At 41.5% G+C, this 18,886-nt stretch overlaps 1 protein-coding gene across 1 annotated transcript in view; it reads left to right on the top strand.

Moving 5' to 3' along the window:
- The window catches only part of LOC118103650 (FERM and PDZ domain-containing protein 4), a 55,704-nt gene that overhangs the window by 13,689 nt on the left and 23,129 nt on the right, over window positions 1-18,886 (top strand). The window lies entirely within an intron of this gene.

Raw genomic sequence — 18,886 nt, 5'->3', positions numbered from 1 at the left:
TCACAAATTTAAGAAAAATGCCAGAATCCAATCTTGTGGTTTTTTGTCATAGTTTGTCACGCCCACTTGGGTTGAGTTGGATTACATGCGATGCTAAATGTTCTTTCCGCCGTTTTGCATCGAGTTAAAGTTTATCATCGCCACTGCGATTCATTTTGTCCTTGGCCCTTTGTGGCGCAGGGCCAGAAGAAGCACCATCTTGCTAAGGCTGGGCCATCTGTGCCGACACACACACACACACACACACACACACACACACACACACACACACACACACACACACACACACACACACACACACACACACACACACACACACACGACTCTGACTTGTTGTCGGAGTTTGACAACACGCTCCAAACGGGGAGGAATGTTATTTTCCCCACAAGTCGAAAAAACTATTTATCAGCACTTTTTATTCTTCCATTCACGAGAGCAGAGGCGGTCACGTTTTCAGCCTTTCAAAGAAAATGATGCAAGTCAATGCAAATGTTCCCGTCTGGATGAGTAAAGAGGAAGCCATCTGTGGTCCACTGGACTAATGCATGCTTGAATCATGCTCATGCTGCCGTGTGTGAAGCGTGCACACGTCCAAGCTCACTTAGAAAAACCAAACAAGTGGAGGGGATAGAAAACCCCCCCCCACTGAGACGGGGTCTTGCTCCCATCAGCGTCCAGTTCTGCAGAGTCAGCATTCCTCTGCCCATCACACCCCACCCCGCCCCCCTTCTCTGTCTCCCTCAGTTGCCTCCTCTTTACAGCCCGAGCACTTTAACTCCCCCTTTATTTCCCTCCTCCATCTTTCATTTTCATTTCCCCCCCCTCTTGCAACCATCCTCGCTCTTCATCCTCCCTCCGTCCTCTCCCCTGCCCCGCAAAGAGTCTTGCAGCCCTGATGAACAGAGGGCAAAGCCGGAGCCAGAAAGCATCCGTCATCGGCTCGCGTTGTCCCCCCATCCCCCCCCCTCCCTATCCCATCCCTCTCCCATTCTCTCTTCCTCCCCTCCCTCTTCTCTTCTCCCCTCCTCACCGCGGTTAGGATCTCCGCACTTCTCCATGCGCGGAGATGGAGAGCGCACACACACCAGGGTCTTATTGCAGCCTAACTAAGCCAGGTGGAGAGCAGTAGAAAAGGGCTGGCTGGTCCCAGAGACTGCAGAGAGGTGGGGCGGAGGGTGACCCTCACTCTCTCCCTGTGTGTCGTCACTTGGGAACGTAACATTGTGGGAAGACAGGGAATTGGGCAGTCTGCGAACTGGATGGGGGCGTGCAACAATGTTGATCCTTGCTGCCGTTTAAGTTCATTTTGTCCGGTTGACTCCTGATATGGATCCGGGGTGACACTGGAAGTGTGAGATCTCAGTGTGAAGGGATTCCGATGTGGATTAGTATGCAGATGGGGAGGACCTGAGCTTTGGGACGTAGCGCTCTGTAGTCAGACCACATGGACATGTTTGGTTTTTCCAAGATGCCAAAGCTGTCTGGGTGAGTGTATGTATTGACATTTGCACCGATCAAAGTCATTATTTCACCGTCACATTACATATTCAACAAGTAAATGTATGTTTGTGTACAAGAGAGTTTATTTTTTTCCATTTCTTGGCAGTATTGAGTTGTTTTTGCAGCGTTTGAAAGACATGTCTTGCTCAAGTTTGTGAATGGAATAGAAATTGAATGCAACCTTCGCTGACTTTACCCACAGTTGTTAGTCTCACCCCAAAAAGTTTCATGCCTTTGTTGACAAGGCCACAAACATGTGACCTGCCTCAATATCAGAGGCATTAACTGACAGCTGGGTGTAAAGAGCTCTTATTGATTTGTTCTATTTGTGTGTGTGCGAGCCTGATTGTGTTTTCCTTGCAATATCTGTTGCATTTGAGTTACCCAAGAAAATCACTATGGGGTGATCGATGAAAGATATGGATGCAAGACAGCAACAACAAAGGCTCTGTGGGAAAGTGAATGTGGGAAAGGGAAAGGAGGAAGGGAATCAGAGAGTCCACTGAGCAGCCCAGATGATGTAGGGGGGGGGATTAAGACGGAGATAGAGAAACGAGAGGATGGACAATGGTTACTGAAAAGGATGGGAACTCAGAGTGAGCTATCGGAGTGCATGGATGCGAAGGAAGAGTTGCAGGAAGACTACTAAGTACTTACAGAGACAGATTGTGCTTAAGATCTGTTCCTGAATAGAAACCTAGCCACAACAATCACACCCACTGAGTGAAACTACACAGCAGATCACAGACAGACGATGTTAGGCCTCATTGGACAATGAAAACCGCTGCAGCCTATTAAATTGGATAAATCGGCAATGTTTAAAAAAAGGTAATTGCATTGATGAAGTAAAAAATTGGCAATTAGCCAGTCTGAAAGTTGTTCCTCTAGGTAAATACGTCTTTGCAGTTTGTCGAATATGTTGTCACACCCTGTTTTAATTTGTATTCAAGTCTCCAGGGTGGCAGAGTTACACACCATACAGTTTAAAGTGAACCCGCCGATCAGGCCCGAGATGTAAAGAAACAGTACGAAGTCTTAAGTCACAGACTATCGGTCAGAGCTGCTGTTATAATGAAGAGCTCAGCACACATCAATCCCTGCTCATCTGTACACCACTCGCACACACATGCGCGCTACTCGATACACATGTACATGAATATGTTTGCATGACCCTTGACTCATGTGTGGTCACATCACTAAGCCCGCTAAACATGGCTCATGACAAATCTTTTAAACCTATGCACATAGACACATGGCATCTGGAGTGTATCTTCTACCCAGAAAGGAAGGAAGGCATGAAGAAGGGACGGATGGAAAGACAGAAAGGAAGTCACAAAAATCAGCTTCAGCCAAAATCAAGCTATAGACTAAATTGCCAAACTCTGACTCTCAATACATATGAGACATTTTAACATTTGGAAGCATAAGAAAAACAGCATTTGGATTCGAAACCTTTATGTTAACATTTAAAGGTCCAGTGTGTAAGATTTAGGTGAAAGGGATCTATTGGCAGAAAGTTAATATATAATAATCCATGTGATGTTTTCACTAGTGTGTTCACCCTAGAATGGGCCCTTTATATTTAAATACTTTATATTTGCACCAGGAGCGGGTCCTCTCTACGGAGGCTGCCATGTTTTCTACAGTAGCCCAGACTGGACAAACTAAACACCTTTTGAGTTTTTAACTGAAGGCTACCACTGTTTCTCTTTCATGTTTGGAAGGGGAGGGTGTGGTGAGGGGTGTTCAGCTGCAACATGCTACTCCACCACTAGATGTTACTAAATTCTACACACTGAACCTTTAACAACAGTGTGAAACTGAAATATAACTTATTAATTAACAACTTATTATTGTTATTAAGTGAGTTTTAAGGATGATAATTGGTTAATTCTTGAAAATAGAGCATCAGAGTGTTTGTTAGGAGACAGTTCCGACCTTAAAGAGAGTACTTGATCTTTTCCTCAAACCAAGCTAGTCATTGTGCATAAACATAACCCCACTGTGACTGTTCTACAACCTGAACCATGCGTTTATTATTGTTACTGTGACAATGATCTATTGGTTGTTTCTTCAGTTCGAAACTGAGGGCCAGAATTAATGCACAGAAAAGAGGGTGGAAACAAACTCGTCATCTAATCTAAGTGTTTGATTTTGTCGTTTGGCAGCCCTGTCTCGCTGTGTGTTTACAAAGCTTTTCTTCTTCTCTCATTACCTAATTAACTAACCGAGCTTGTCAGTGCTTTTAACGCAAGGACAGAGTTCCTGTAAATCATAAAGACAGGGATGAATAGTAAAAAGCTTTTTGTCAGTGAGTTTTTTCCCCCAGACTTAGGAGGAGAGCATTCTTACGATATAGATGGATGTGTCATGGAGAACAAGTGTCTAAAAGTGTGCATGTGTTGTACTTTGATCACTTTCAATCTTTATTTGATTCCCCTCGTGAGAGTTTTACCATCTTGTGAACCCCTTCCCCTTATGTGTTACTTTTTCTTTTATGTTTTGAAACATAGTTGGCTCCATTCGTTACAGTAAATAGCAAAAATGAAGCTGGCAAGCTACGTAGCTGCACTTTGCTTGTACCCAGATGGCATTTTTTTATCCACGAGCCATCCATAATATTTAAGAACCCTGTGTTTGCAGATTGTGTACAAGCCAAATTTGCTTCATAAACTTTAATGAGCAGTTGTGGATCATTCTTCACCTTTTGACACTCGTAATGAATCATTCATTGGTAGATGGCGAGAGAGTTGCAGCAGGTGAGAGGGGTTTTCTGCGATATTTCTTTTTATTCTAACTGACAGTTTGATCGTCACACATCTGGCCTTATTTCCAGAGCATTAACTTGGTCTCTTATCTCTTTCAATCCAATGCGTCCTAAAGACAAAGACTCTACCTCCATCAGTGTTTGTGGTGTGGAAACAAGATCTTGGCTTAAGAGTGTGTCGGCATTTGGCAGTGGAACTAGCCAGCAGGGCTTGTTTGTGTTCTGAATATCAGATTACAGTAATATGTGCCAAATTGCCTTCTGCTGTACGCCAATGCATGCTGCTACTTTAGAGGGCAAAGTTCCATTGTGCCGAGAACCATCTGACGAGTCGTGACCTCCGTGATTTCCAGTTTTGAGTAAATCGGTGGCCTCGGGACTTCGAGCGACCTGCAGCTATTTCGTAATCACCTCGCACTTTGGACAGAGTAATGAAAAAAGTCATAATTTATTAAAGCTGCTTTAGCTTCACTCATATTGAAAATTCTTGAAGCTAGTTTTACTCATTTGGGCTTGAAAATCGACCCTTCAAAATAAAAGCACTAGGAGAGGAGGGTTACTACAGATATGTACATGTAGACTGGAAAAATCTCTGTTGGTTGTTATTGTATACTATACTATAATATAATATAATATACTACACTATACTATACTATACTATAATTCACAAACCTCCATACCCCAGATAAGAATATTGGGACGATCTGCACTTGAAAGTATGTTTTGGTTAAAGTTTGGGGAAATATGTGTTTATGGTGAATGAGAAATCAAACGTTTCCTCTTGGTTTTTTTCGTGGATACAAACTTTGATCTACTGGGAGCGCTTAATGTAATGACACGCTTATCCACCATCTATCCAGAGAGATCACTACTCTGCCCAGCAGCTCTGAATATTAGAGAATTGGTAGTTTTGTTTTTAATATAGGCATCATTTCTCATATTCTGGGGTTTCATTTCCACATTTCTTATGAATTATTATTTAGACTTCATACATCTAATGTAGCTTTTATAGCCACAGTTTATTTCATGATTTTATCTGTGTATTTTCCTTTAATTTTAGACAGAGCTCGTTCAGCTGTTTTACCCTTCATTAAGTCTTTAAGAAAATAATCATTCATATTAAGTGTATGAAAGTGTTCTAACTGTGAAAAAATGTATTCAAACTTGTCCTTTCACAGTTCACTAGATGTCTCTATATGTAATATTTGTCAGCTATTCGTATTGACAAACTCACAGTTACTGGGTTGACACAGAGCACACATGGTACGTCCAAACGCACCAACCAGAGGAGAAGGCAAAACAACATGCGGCCATTGGGCGACCGCCCCTCGCTCCGCCCCTCGCTCCTTCTCACCCTCTGCCCGTAACCCTTAAAGTTGCACGATTTTCTTGATTTGCGTCTGGATAATCCTCCTAAGGGATTTGGTCGGTGATCACTGCAGGACGGGGCTGGCAGGGCGAGCACACTCTTGGCTGTTTCATTCAGTCCATGAAATAACATCACACGTTCCTCCCTTGTATTATGTCAGGAAGCTGAAAAATACTTCAAGTTGTGTTTTGTTTCTTCCTCTTTTTATAAAGCCAAAGTAGCAGCCTTGTAAAAATGAAAATAATTATGGTTGCTCAGCTCTGAAATGCAAAGCTTTAATCAACCCCTTCATTTCTGCAGGAATTTGTTTCCTGGTGAACACAAATAATCAGTTTTGTTGTGATTACCTGTAATTCCAGGCATCTCTAATACAGAGCGACTGGAGCGGCGCACCTCATGCGTCATGCCCTTTTGACGGGAGGAAATATTCCATCAATTATGCAGATGTAGCAAAAAAAAAACATTTTGTTCCTCGCCACAGTTCAGATGCGAACTCCCCCCCCGTCTCCGCTTCGATGAAAACAAGCGGCTTGCAGGAAAAAAAGCATCATCTCCCAAATTACGTCTTTGAATCTCAACACAGCCCAGCGCGCCGAAATTCAGAGACAACGCGCCTCCTGATCAGCGATGCAAACCGGGACACTCTTGCTGAGTTTTTCGCCCACAGGAGTTTGTCACATGTTCTGTAAACGTTAAAGGAGTTTGACATCCAGCACGTGTTTCTCTGTTGGCACTTTCATGTCTCATGTATTCTGCAGGAAGTGATGAAGAAACACTGCTTCCTGCATTATTAAATGACACATCGCTCCATAGGCTTTAGCTGAATAAATAGACAACCGCCTTGTTGTAACCATACTATGACTGTGGAAGTTTTCAATTCAACGCGTTTTGCGATGTGCTGAGGCAGCCCTCTCTTTTCCCTAATGCCTATCATAACGAGGCATGTAATGCTGTCTGGCCTCGGGTTGAACCCTTCTCCCAATCCCCGAGAACAAAGGCACAAAAACCAACCATGTATCCCAAGATGATTCACTCCAGTGACTGATCTTCTTTCTGGGGTTTTTCACTTTATTCTAGCACTGCAGCAGAAGTTATGATGAGTTGGCAGCCGGCTACAATAGTACATCTTTTAGCTGAATATTTAATATTGTTCAGGTTGATATATATATATAAATTTTTTTTTATTACAATTATTTAAGATGAGTTAAAGGGAAAACCTGAACATTTGAAGGAAGGAAGAACACCAGACTAAAATGTATGACAGCGATCTCCACAACCTTTAAACAAGAAAATGAGGGGATATGTTTTACAAGAATCATGTTCTTGCTTCCAGAAGGCATACATCGATTTCTTGCGTTGACATTTCATCAGTTTGTAAGAAAAAGTCAACGCTTATTCTTTAAACTTGACAGAATTACAGACAGACTTGCAACACAAGGGCAGTATGTGAGGAACAGAGGCTCCATTACTATAAAATGTATTTGACATAGATTTTTTTAGGATTACGCAAAAACTGGAAGGATGTGGGAGACAGAAGAACCCATCAAATGTTGGTGCAGCTCCACCAGGGGGCGGATGCAGGCGTTGTTTTGCACTTTCATTCACGGCGTGTTATAGGGCATCTTCCATTTTTTTGGCTAATGGAATATGGATCTTGATGGGAAAAAATCTGGCACGTTTGGGTGACTGATTTTTTTTAGTGTGTGAAATTAAGTGCCGATCCAAGGAGGCATGTACTGTACTGAGTCAAATCCAGTTTTTTTTACCTTTCACTGAACGCAGAAGGCAACACTGATGTTACTCATCGATGCAAAGTTGCTATAGGTAACCAGCAGAAACCAGAGTGTTTATTGATTAAACAAAGGAGATATATCACATTAATAAGTGAAGTTAGAGATGCTTCAGTATCTTTTTAAGGCATTGAATTCAGACTCTAAGGAAGACCTAGTTTCCTTGTGAAGCTTTTACAGAATAACTATATCCTCAACCAAGCAGCTAACAAGTTCCATTTCCAGAACATTTCCACAGCGAGGTTCATGTCTCCGTGTACTGTACCTCTGACCTCCACTTTCCGTACCATTTACCCTTACAGCTGCTGCCGTTCCCCTTTTAGATGAATGCTCCCGGATGCATTCTGCAACACAGTGTGTGGACCCATGAGTGATTCAGGCATCTGTGCTCTCATTATATAACATCACCTCCAAAGCGCTGCATTTTTAATTGATCACCAAAATACACAGAAACCTGTCCACTCACGCACATTCCAGCCGAATCGTAGTGGCGAGTGAATGAGGAAGTTTCACAAACAGTCCTACTGTACATGCCTCTTACCAAAGTGCACCCTCAATAATTGATCACTTTGACTCGCTTTTACAACACACAGTGAGCAATTCTGCGCTTGTAGGACAGAAGGGAAGTTAAAAATATCTTCTACATCTTGGATTTTATATTCTCTATCACTCTCACACACACATTGGTATTCTGGGGGCGAGGTTCAAAAACTGGGGAAGGGAAAACATGAAGCAAAAGTGACAGGGAAAAATGTAGAATTAATAAAGTTGAAGCTGTGAAAGTTTTGTAGCAAGGAAAAAGCAACGGAACTTTAAAAATGGTTTGCGGTTTGGAGCATTTCAGTTTTAAATAAAACCCTTTAAAATGTTTAAAATCCAATCTATTCAGTTCCTAATTATCTTTGCCAACCATGTGCCTGCAAATTGGAACTCAGGGGATTGATATACGAAGCTTATACGTGAAGAAAACTGCACGATGGCACATGATGGACGAGGCCACGCTGACTCCAGCCAGTTGTTTGTGTGCTGATACATCTGTTTGCTAAATAGGCTAGTGGAGCGATTAGTTCTGCTCCAAATGCTGTCACATAATACTTAAGTGCCACTGTGCATTCTCAGAGACACATTCACCAGTGCACTAGATATCCTGTCGACCTGTATACAGCACCGTGCTTTGCCCGACACCAGGACACTCTAGCAAACATGTTCATGCCCGAGGTGTTGGGTCCTCAATCCACTCTTCCACTGGTTCGTCATGGTTATTACCTCCTCTAATTGGACTGAAAATGAATTGACTTATTTAATTTAAAGTAAATTGAAAAATCACACATCAGCTCAGGCCTCCTGTCCGACTATTGTAGGACGAGGCTTAGAAATGAATCCGAGCCGCTCATGTGCAAGTGCAGCAAATTGGATTGTATTGTTACCTCAGAAATTAAACAAGGTTAATTTATGCCATGCGCGCACTCTGTTTATCTAAGTTACTCTTTTCTAAATTGGAAAGAATTTTGCCCTTTAAAAACCACAAACAAACTTAATTAATCTCATTATGTGTTGATGGACATGATTAGGGAACTCCGTTCACAAAGCAAAGACGTGATTCTGTAATATCAGCACGTCCAAAATGACAATGAACATATCAACCCCAGACATAGATAAACGGAGAGAAAAGATGACCATAAATGAAGCAGGAAATTAACTCAATTTGGCTCTGGTTTTTTAAAAGTATCATTATGATTTACCTGTGATAAAATTTTGGGTGCAGGAACTGTTTTTTAGGAGATATAGTATAATTTACAACACATTTACAAAGCAGCATAAGATGGAACAGCATATCCTCATAGTAAAATGTGAGTTTTGAAGTTATTCCGTGTATGATTGTCATAAATGTTTCAACATCTCATTGGACTTTGGTTTCGCAGTAGAAAAACTTAAAGATTTACATAATTTTTTCAGTTTTTTTCAACATATTCCAAAAATACAGGATGTCATAAGCCTAGATTAAGTCACCAAGCCCGGCTTCAGACATCCCTGAACATGAGCAGAAACATTTTCAGATTTTAGCTGAAGCTGTATAGGGTATTTGTTTGGGGTAGTTTATTTATCCTCCCAAAGAGAAACATGATACCAAACCACATCATTCCAATTTTAAAACACTACGTCTATAAGTGCCTACACATATTCAAAAGAGAGGCAGTAAAGTTCCCATCCCTGACACATCACACACATTTAGCTTTAAATTCTGAGGAAGGGGCCTCGACCATGTTGTCACTGCAGTCTCTTGTACAGTGTAGATCATAAAATATAAGAAGGTTCACACAAAGTTGTTGCTCCTGTGGATTTACATATTCTGCTGTTCTGAGCCCCCCTCTCAGCCAGGAGACCTAGTTGTTTGCCTTTAGAAAGTTGCCTGTAGTCCCTGCACTCAGCTGTCGGCCGAGAAATAGCTGCAACAAATTGTCAGTATATGATTCTGTTTATAGGTTAAAACAGTGGGTTAATAACTCAGCTTTAAAGGTGTATGTTGGGGCATATGAACCTAAATCCATTCTTTTTCAAAGTGCTTCAGAAAACTGTCCAGCTACTACTAATTTTCTTTCTTTCCTGCAAATGCACTCACAGAGCAAAGAGAGTTTCATTCCGACATTAGGATTCAAGAAGGGCTTCTCATTCATTCTAATGATCACCATACTCCTGTGTAATCTTATTTAGGCAGCATTTAGCGACACTTGTTTCCGCTGCGTGTGCTATTTTTAACCCGCAGCATTATGCTCCCATGTTCGGTGCAGATGTTCTCGTCGGCTGAAATGTTTTCCGCCTCTATGTGTTTTGACAAGGGCTGAATGCACCCGGTTGCAAATGAAGTTGCTCGAGTGTGTTTAGCAGTTTCGCATTTGCGCACACGCACACACACACATACACACGCACACACTGCGAGTAGACTAATGCACACACGCTGTGCTCTTTCTCTAACCTTCCCAATTGACTTGAACCAAATAGACGGTGGTAGTCAATGCCTGGTTGTCGTTATATCACGCGAGTGCAGTCAACCAACCAGAAACTAACTGGTAGTGAAACTCCCCATAGGCATAACCTCAGCCAAAGCACCCCTCCCCATTACAAATATGAATACAAGGCTCTGACACAGAAAGCCGATTGAATTTGTAAGAGATATATGCAATGAATAAAACTGATTTGAACTTTTAGAGAGTTTATTTGCAGTAGATCCAACAAGTCGTGTCTTCGACTGTATAATCAGGTCAAAGAGGAAACCCAACTTACCAATCGTTTGTCTTCATCACAGCCCGAGAACGTAAGGTAACTATTGAGTAATTGACATCAGAGCTCTCTGGGGATCCATCCATTTGATCCTGGTCTTGGAGTTTCTTCTCAGAGCTTATACTAGGATTCCTTAATGGACAGCCTAAAGATGCAGTTGGTTTTTTTACCCTTTGGCTGTAAATCTCTAACTCGACAAGCATTTTGCTGAATTTAGAGCAGCACTGACAATTATCAACATTGACTTCACGTAGCTCCCTCAGAGATGTGGGCCAAATCTAAAACTCATTGATTCACCAACATGATTCAAACTGCCACAGTGTTTTTTAAAAACACAATGTAAAACTAGCTCTGTCGCCCTTTGTGTTTCCTGCCCCTTGCTTCCACCGGGCTTTATGTGGCATTTACGAAAGAATCAATGTCGTGCGCTGTGGACTGTGTTGTCCCACTGAGATGCGCTGCTGGGCTGCAAAGGTTGAAAGGCAACACTGTAAAGTGTTTTATGTCAGATGCAGATACACTGGAGAGGAACAGTGCGTCACACAGTAACAATTTGTAAACACAAGTGAGGTGCAAGCCAGAGAGAAAATTACTCACCGGACTTTTAACCACAGGATAATTCAAATCACTTTTGATACGACTGAAAATATTTGTCTCATCCATGTCTCTCTATTATGAGACAAATGGTGTCAAATATATTCTATGCTCGTCGTGAAATTCATCTAAGTCATTACGGTCAAATTGAATTACCCTGTAGTGTAACATCATCAATATCAGATATTTAAAAGACTGGAGGCAATATATCTAAAGCAATGCTTCCAGCTAAACAAGCCTCACTTCCTATTGTATTGCTTCGGGTCATGCTACTGATCAATCTCTGTCCCCCCCCCATTTTAATCAAACTAGCAATCCTGTCAGTCAAAGCAGTGACATACATTACTCCCCACAGGGCAACACAAAATGTACATATACACTATAGATAAACTATATGTATCCATAAAAGTTAGTTTTTTATCAGCCTCTGCATTTACTAATGAATTGATTAAAGTACCTTAAAGGTTCTTGGCTTATATAAATACCGTTTGCCTCTGCTTATATACTCCACATCTTATATTGGGATCTGGAGGGCAGTTAAGGACAGACATTGAGCGGATGTGTTTTCATACAGTCGCCGATAGAGCCTGTCCAGCAACTTGTGATGTCGCCATAGCTGCTTTCTGATATGCACTGATGTCCGGATGTTTTCCAGAACTTTCCTTTCCGGCCCCCAAGTTAAATATCTGGAAAAAGTCCAGAGTGAGCCCACGTAAGAATACAGCAGCCAAATGCCTGAGTTGGCGTGTTGATGACGTTGTGAACAAGTCTGACCCTGGAAACCTCCTGCTGTGCTCTTCTCTTATGTGAAGAGTTCATGTCTGAAAACAGTTTAGGTTCGAGGCCATTCTAGTGTCCTGTTGTCAACTGTGAGAGCCTCTTTGCCAAAGGAGCACACAGTGACTGTGAATGAGCTGTGAGCCGGTGTGAACTCGACAGCTGTGATTGATGTCGCTGACTGTATACTTATTGACAAACCCAGGACATGTCTCTGAGTGTATGTATTGCTGTGTGTGTGCGCTGAGTCCTGAAGGGAGCTGCACAATAGGCCGGGGAGCTGTCCATGGTTCTTAAATCAGCGGAATGAAAGCCTCAATGAAGCTGCTCCCCCCCCCGCTCACCTACTTTGATGACTTTGTAAGAAGAAGCCTTTAATTGACTCCGTCATCACACGCCGTTGGCACACTTCCGCATCAGTGTTTGTAAGGAGCCGAGTTTCATCTCCGTGGACACACAGATCCAAAGATACACTAACAAGCTTGAGTACAGTTCAGTATCTATTATAATCTAAGAGGATGGTTAATTTTAAGACCATATAACGCACAGTGCAGCACGGTGCGATGTGACAAAATGCAACGCTTATCTGCAAGCATTAAAAAGCAGAGTGTGGCGGTGAATCAGTGCCCCTGCGGGTGCTGCTGAGAGGCTGTGGATTTAACAGCTTGGTGACTGACGCGGTGATAGCATTTGGTAAACCAGACGTGAGAAGACAGGCTAGGAAATTAATGAATAGCATGGTTAGTAGTGAATTGTTAGTATTTAATTAAATCCAATTACAGATAACACAGTTATAGGATCATCAGCAATCTTTTTTCTTTTTTTTTTTGCTTTCAGTCTCATATTACTTATTTAGAGCTATAGAGCTTTGTACGTTTTTGGGATGTCAGCTTCCTGAAGTAGAACCAGAAAATGGCAGCAGATAAAGAAGTTGTTGTAAGTCAACATGCAGAAATAAATCTTTGGTTGTAGTGGAAAAAAGTCAAGGCCAGTGGGATGAACATGTCGGATCCCTGGACTTTTTTTCTTACCCCATGAAGCAAAATCTCCCCTGGATATAATCATCTTTTTACCTACCTGGGCTCATTCATTTTGACCCTAAGGTTGTGAATCAGTGGGGTACGACAGGACACAATAAGGGAAAGAATCCTCTCCAAAACACAAACTCAATGTCAAACCATACAAAGTGATGGAAAGAATACGAAATGTTGGTTTGTTTATTCGGGGCGACTATAAAAACCGGGCAGTACAACATAGTGGACTCCACTCCAGAGGAAGACTGTAGATGTAAAGGCTCCTTCTAAGGTAAATAGAATCACAACGATTCATCCATTAAAACATAAAAATCAATATTGTATTGTCCTTTAAAAAGTAATTGAAGGACATTTTCAGTAGGGGATGGATGGCTGGGAAAAGGGACAAGGGTCAGATTGATTGATGGATCCATTCTTTTGAAAAAAAGGTTGCTCTTAACTGGATTCAGTGAAGGTTCACTTGTTTTATTTAGAGAGTTTCCAAAACTCTAGTAAGTTAGCAGGAGTTTAGAATTTTTTTTTATTACCATAATGCTTGTTTAGCAAACATCCTCAAAATATTCAGAGAGCGTGCAGAGTGGAGCTTAATGCTACATAAAAAGAAACAAGTGAATGTGAGTGCATGCTTGAGCGTGTAAAATGTGCTGAGAGCCAAAAGGATGTTGTCCTCGGATCGTAGAGCCATATAAAGTTAGAGCGCTTCTCGGGCAACTTCTAACAACATGCACCAATGTTTCATTTATGAACAACACAACGTCGTAGAGGAGGACGGAGAGAGCTTTAGAGTGGTACAAAAACAAATGGGGAGAGGGAAGAGAGGGAGGGAGGCAGGTCAGGCGATGGCTGAAGTTGTCTCGCTAGGAGCTAAGAGCGTGCTAAGCTGGAGCATTAATGAGAATAATGAGGGAGGCAGAGAGGGAAAAAAACTCCATTAGGAAGCCAATTAGGAAATTTCTAGTGACATATCAGTGCCATGTTGGAGAATCCTATTCTGCTCCCGACAGTGGTACAAATCCAGATCATTCAGGTTTTGTTTTGGAATCTCAATGACAACAGTTAATAAGTTAATAAGGCTACAGCTAATGATTATTTTACCATGGACCAATAGATCAATTAGCTACTCAACCAATAATACAATTTTGTCCGACTAACTGTCTATGTTCAGTTTATAGATGTAACTATTCTTTATTTAAACGACTAAAAACAACGAATGTTGAAGCTTGAAGCAGAGAATATTTTACTTTTATTAAAATGATCGATCAATAATTGAAAAAGCTGCTAAATTAACTATTTTAATAACATTTCTGCCTAAATGTCATTACAGTTGAAACCCTAACAGGATTCAAACATGCAAACACATTTTTACAGCTCCTACCAGACTTATGTTGTTAATATCGTCCAACACAGGTTGGATTTTGCAAAAAGGATGTTGTTCTGCTAAATTTGCTTGATTGCACTAGGCAATACTTTAGACATACGTTTTACAACTATAGAGGGGCCATTGCAGACGCTGTGTTATTTTGGACAGTCTCAGACAAAAGCTGACATCTATAAGGGGTGATATCTTTCATCAACAGTCCAAAACACTGGCCCAACATCTCCACTGATGTTAGAGCGGTGGTACCTGCTTCAACTAGCTTTTACAAATCAAAGCATTCATAATATACCATTAAATCAGGCGGATGAAACTCCTTTCTACACCACACATTCTGAAACATCCTCCTCTTCCACTTAACTATGTATCACACTCTCTTACAGTTTTGGCTCCAAGGCCCTGAACAGAGAATATCTTTGCTCCTTTTGCTGCTGGAGGACTTAAGTTGCGGTTGTCTGTTGTTTTTTTTCCTTCCATCCCCTGATATGCAGGTGGAAAAACATTGCAATTGTGCAGGTTCCCCAACCGCACTTCAGAGGGAAAGCAGCTTCCCTCACAATGGAGCAGGTGTGTGTGAAAGAAAGACACAACGTTAGGATTAGTTGAGCCTCCTGCTGATTTTGAAGTTGATGAATTCTTGAAACACACACCTTTTCAGTCACTTAAGGCTCATTGTGAAGTTTTGTCGAAAGTTCCTGATTTTCTTTGAAAAGTAAAGTTTGCGTCTTCAAGTCCCGAGAGCTGAAACACCTCTGATTGAAGCCTGACTTTCCCAAAGCACTTAAGTCATTATCAGCCTGTGAAGGAGAGACTAAGAATGAATATTCATCGCAGACTTAATTTACATGTTTAAGTTAATGAACTAAGAAGCAAGTGGCCCAAACCTGGATTTACATTTCGTATTTTTAAAATACTCCAACCAACCACTTAACCTGCACATCCTTTTGTCCTGAGAGGGCTCCTCGACTCCAGGGGCGCTCTCAGCTGGGGCTGGTCTTTAAAAAGGAACGAAATACAGTAAGTGTCCCATTAACTTTGTGACTACGCTTAAATTGCCCCAGTTGTATTGTAGAGGGTAAAGTGGTGAAGCTATAGGGGAGGTAACCCTAACAATTTAGGCTAAAGCATCATGGGAGAGCTCTCTACCTTTTGTGCAAATTCAGTCAGTCTGGATATAGATCTTGAGGGGTTTTACAAGATTTAATGTCCTGTGTTGTGTGTGTGTGTGTGTGTGTGTGTGTGTGTGTGTGTGTGTGTGTGTGTGTGTGTGTGTGTGTGTGTGTGTGTGTGTGTGTGTGTGTGTGTGTGTGTGTGTGTGTGTGTGTGTGTGTGTGTGTGTGTGTGTGTTCCATACAAAAAGGTCAAACAAAGTAATTTCCTCCCCGAGCAATGATAAGTAGCAGACACAGCCCTCTGAACGGCCTCAAACCTCAGGCTGGACCTTTGAAATGCTCCAGCCTCTAGATTTAAATTATTACTCAGCTGATTCAAAATCTGAATTTATAATGCCCAGGGTCATTGTCTGATTGGTCACGTATCAGGTCAAATAAAAAATATAGTACAGTGGAAAAAATAACACAAATCCATCAAAATGTCCCAGAGAAGCAGCCGAACCTGGCATTTGACAAGATACTTAAATGACGTGATAATCACTGCTTGAGCGCTTGATAAATGGCTTTAAGGTCTAATCAGAACCCTTGCTGATTAATTTCTCCTGACTGGTTAACTGTGAGGCGTGACTGATAAGTCCGTGGCGTAAGGTGGCGCGAGATGAGTTACACAGCGCTCGTTACATGCACAAGCAGTTTTAGTGATTATGCAGAAACTTTGAAGTTAATAATCTCTTTTTTTTTAGAATTTCCGTTTCAGGTGATCCAGAATTGCAAGTCAGCAGTGAGTCAGTGTGAGAAAATGGACATCGACCTTCGTGCTTCTTAGCTCTGTCTCAGGGGCTTATCACCCAGGAGGGGCCACGGTGCAATTTAGCAACAGTGTTCATGAATGCATTTTTTGATTTTTAAGTGTAAAAATCTGTTGCACTTTAATGCATTGACCAGGATGCGGGTAAAAGTCAAACTCTGACCCACCATCCGATTCCTACAACAAGATATTTGAGGATGAGTAGCACATATTAGGAAAACTCTGGCACATTGCACTAAATTTCAGCAACAACAGGAAAGTAGAGGTGTTCTAAAACTTTTGGCTGTGTATCTCCAAAATCAAAATTGCATTGAACTTGAGTGGATTGTTTAGATTAGACAGATTTGGCCTGGTAGCTGTTATTTCACACTGCATGATGCTACACAGTGCAAACAACTGCATGCGAATATGGCTGCTATGAAACTAAATCCAGTTTGGAGACACAACAGAGGTGTCTCATAGGACAATGACAAATGTTAGGGACGCCGTAACCTCAAGATATTAATATGTATGTGTAGGCAAATACACTCACAGTGTCCAGCCTACTGCTAACATGTTCAAACTGACCTGAGTCGTCATGACAACCTGTAATAGCTGTTGCTTCAGTCACAGTCACTCATTAATTCAAAAGCAGGAATTATTAATTTGTGTGCATGATTAGGACAACACACCCGTCCCCTGCTCTGCTCTGTTATCAGAGGACACGCTGTATGAAGCTATTTCTATTAGCTTTCCGGTCGCTGAATTCTCGGCCAAAGCCACGACAATCATATTCACTGCAGAAATGTAATACATATCAAGAGAAATTGAGATTATAATCTACTCTGATGGACCATCACATGTTGGACTCATGTGTATGTGGTACTATATATATATATATATATATATATTACCATGGCTGAACCCAGTGATGGATTACTTAACTGGGCGATACCACTCCAAATCCAAGCTGCAGTGTATAAGAAATGAAACGTTTAGATGTGTTCTCGCTGAGTGGAGCGTGTGGGAGCGGAGCGGCCAGGTCTGCGCCAGCTGGCTCCACTGCTTTCTGTGATCGGGAGGTTTGACACATGATGCAGCGAAAAAAAAACAACCTGACAGGCTCCACTTACCACCTTCCTTGTTACCAAGTATGGATGGACGTGTATCCACCGCGTGGTGAGATATCCTCTGCCTCTCACACAATGACTGAACGCGAGAGGTGATGCCTCTTCGCTCAATGATGTGATTACATCTTTTTTATTCAGTGTTTTAAACAGCCAAATGAAAAGATGGGGAGGATCAGTATCAATAACAGCGGTCTGTGAAGTATATGATTAATCAATCTGGCTGGAAAGGTTTTATGGGGAAAACAAGCTTCAGGATTTTAATTTCGTCAAAAATAAACTCCCCTTTGGTTTACTTGAAGCTCACATACAGAATACTAATGGCAAAAATCCCCTAAAATAGTTTTTCTTTCTGAGTTTGTCAGTATTAATTTAGCCATCCAGTCTGCGCTTTAAGTCCTGTATTTTTTTGCCCCACTAGCCACAGGTCATTTGCCGACCATAAAGCCCAAGGATTGAGTTTATCTTTAGACTTTTTCTCTCAGAGTCACCAGTGGGCCATTTGTGATTCAGAGAGAAACTAACTACAGAGAAACTAATTTGGTTTATTTTATTAGCATCATCATTTTTGTGCAATGTTAGCACATAAAATACCACTGTGCAAGATTCATTTTAGTGCAGAAAATGACCACAAGTGAGGAATGTAATATTTATACATGGGAGCATGTTGCTCCTCTTGTATTTTAGATTTTAAGCCCTGCTATAACTGTGCCTCATAGGGAATCACTAGCATGGCTGTAGATGCCTCTTTACAATCTAGCATATATGAAAATAATCCAGAGAATCTATTAATCTGTTTAAGATAATAGATACGATTTCAGATGATCGTACATTTTCAAATTAGTTTACATTTAGGTTACATCAATCCATTGGTGTCATCCTGCTGTTGCTGTAACCTCATACCCAAACATTTTTATAAGCATTCACCTGATTGTTTTAGAGTGTCTGGTTTTGTGTGGTGCACGAATTGATCTGTTTGAAAGAGAGAGAAAAGGCACTGTTTGTAGTCAATACGCTGGCCTTTTCAGCAAAGACAACCCGAAGAACCAGGCTCCCTGCCACTGCCTTTCACTGCATGTATTGGGTTCCTGGTATGTTGAAAGGAAATGTTTCAAACAGGAGGAAAACAAGGGGGAGAAGACCTTGTGTCAATGCAGCAGATTTTGTGTTCGAGCACTTGGGCAGAAACTGCTGCATAGTTCATCGAGGAGGCAACTTTCATAATGTGAAGTCGGAGGTTATATTTCCACCAAGAGCACTTTGTGTTGGGATGTGCCAATGCCTGGAAGTTTCTGCACAGAATTTCTCTAGACAGTAACGTTTTGCATCTAGATTTTAGGAATAAACTAAGTCAGAAAGAAGGCAGTCGCAGCTA

Source organism: Hippoglossus stenolepis, chromosome 24, assembly GCF_022539355.2.
Source record: "Hippoglossus stenolepis isolate QCI-W04-F060 chromosome 24, HSTE1.2, whole genome shotgun sequence".
NCBI lineage: Eukaryota > Metazoa > Chordata > Actinopteri > Pleuronectiformes > Pleuronectidae > Hippoglossus > Hippoglossus stenolepis.
Note: the sequence above shows the minus strand (reverse complement) of the source record. Positions and strands in the feature narration are given on the sequence as shown.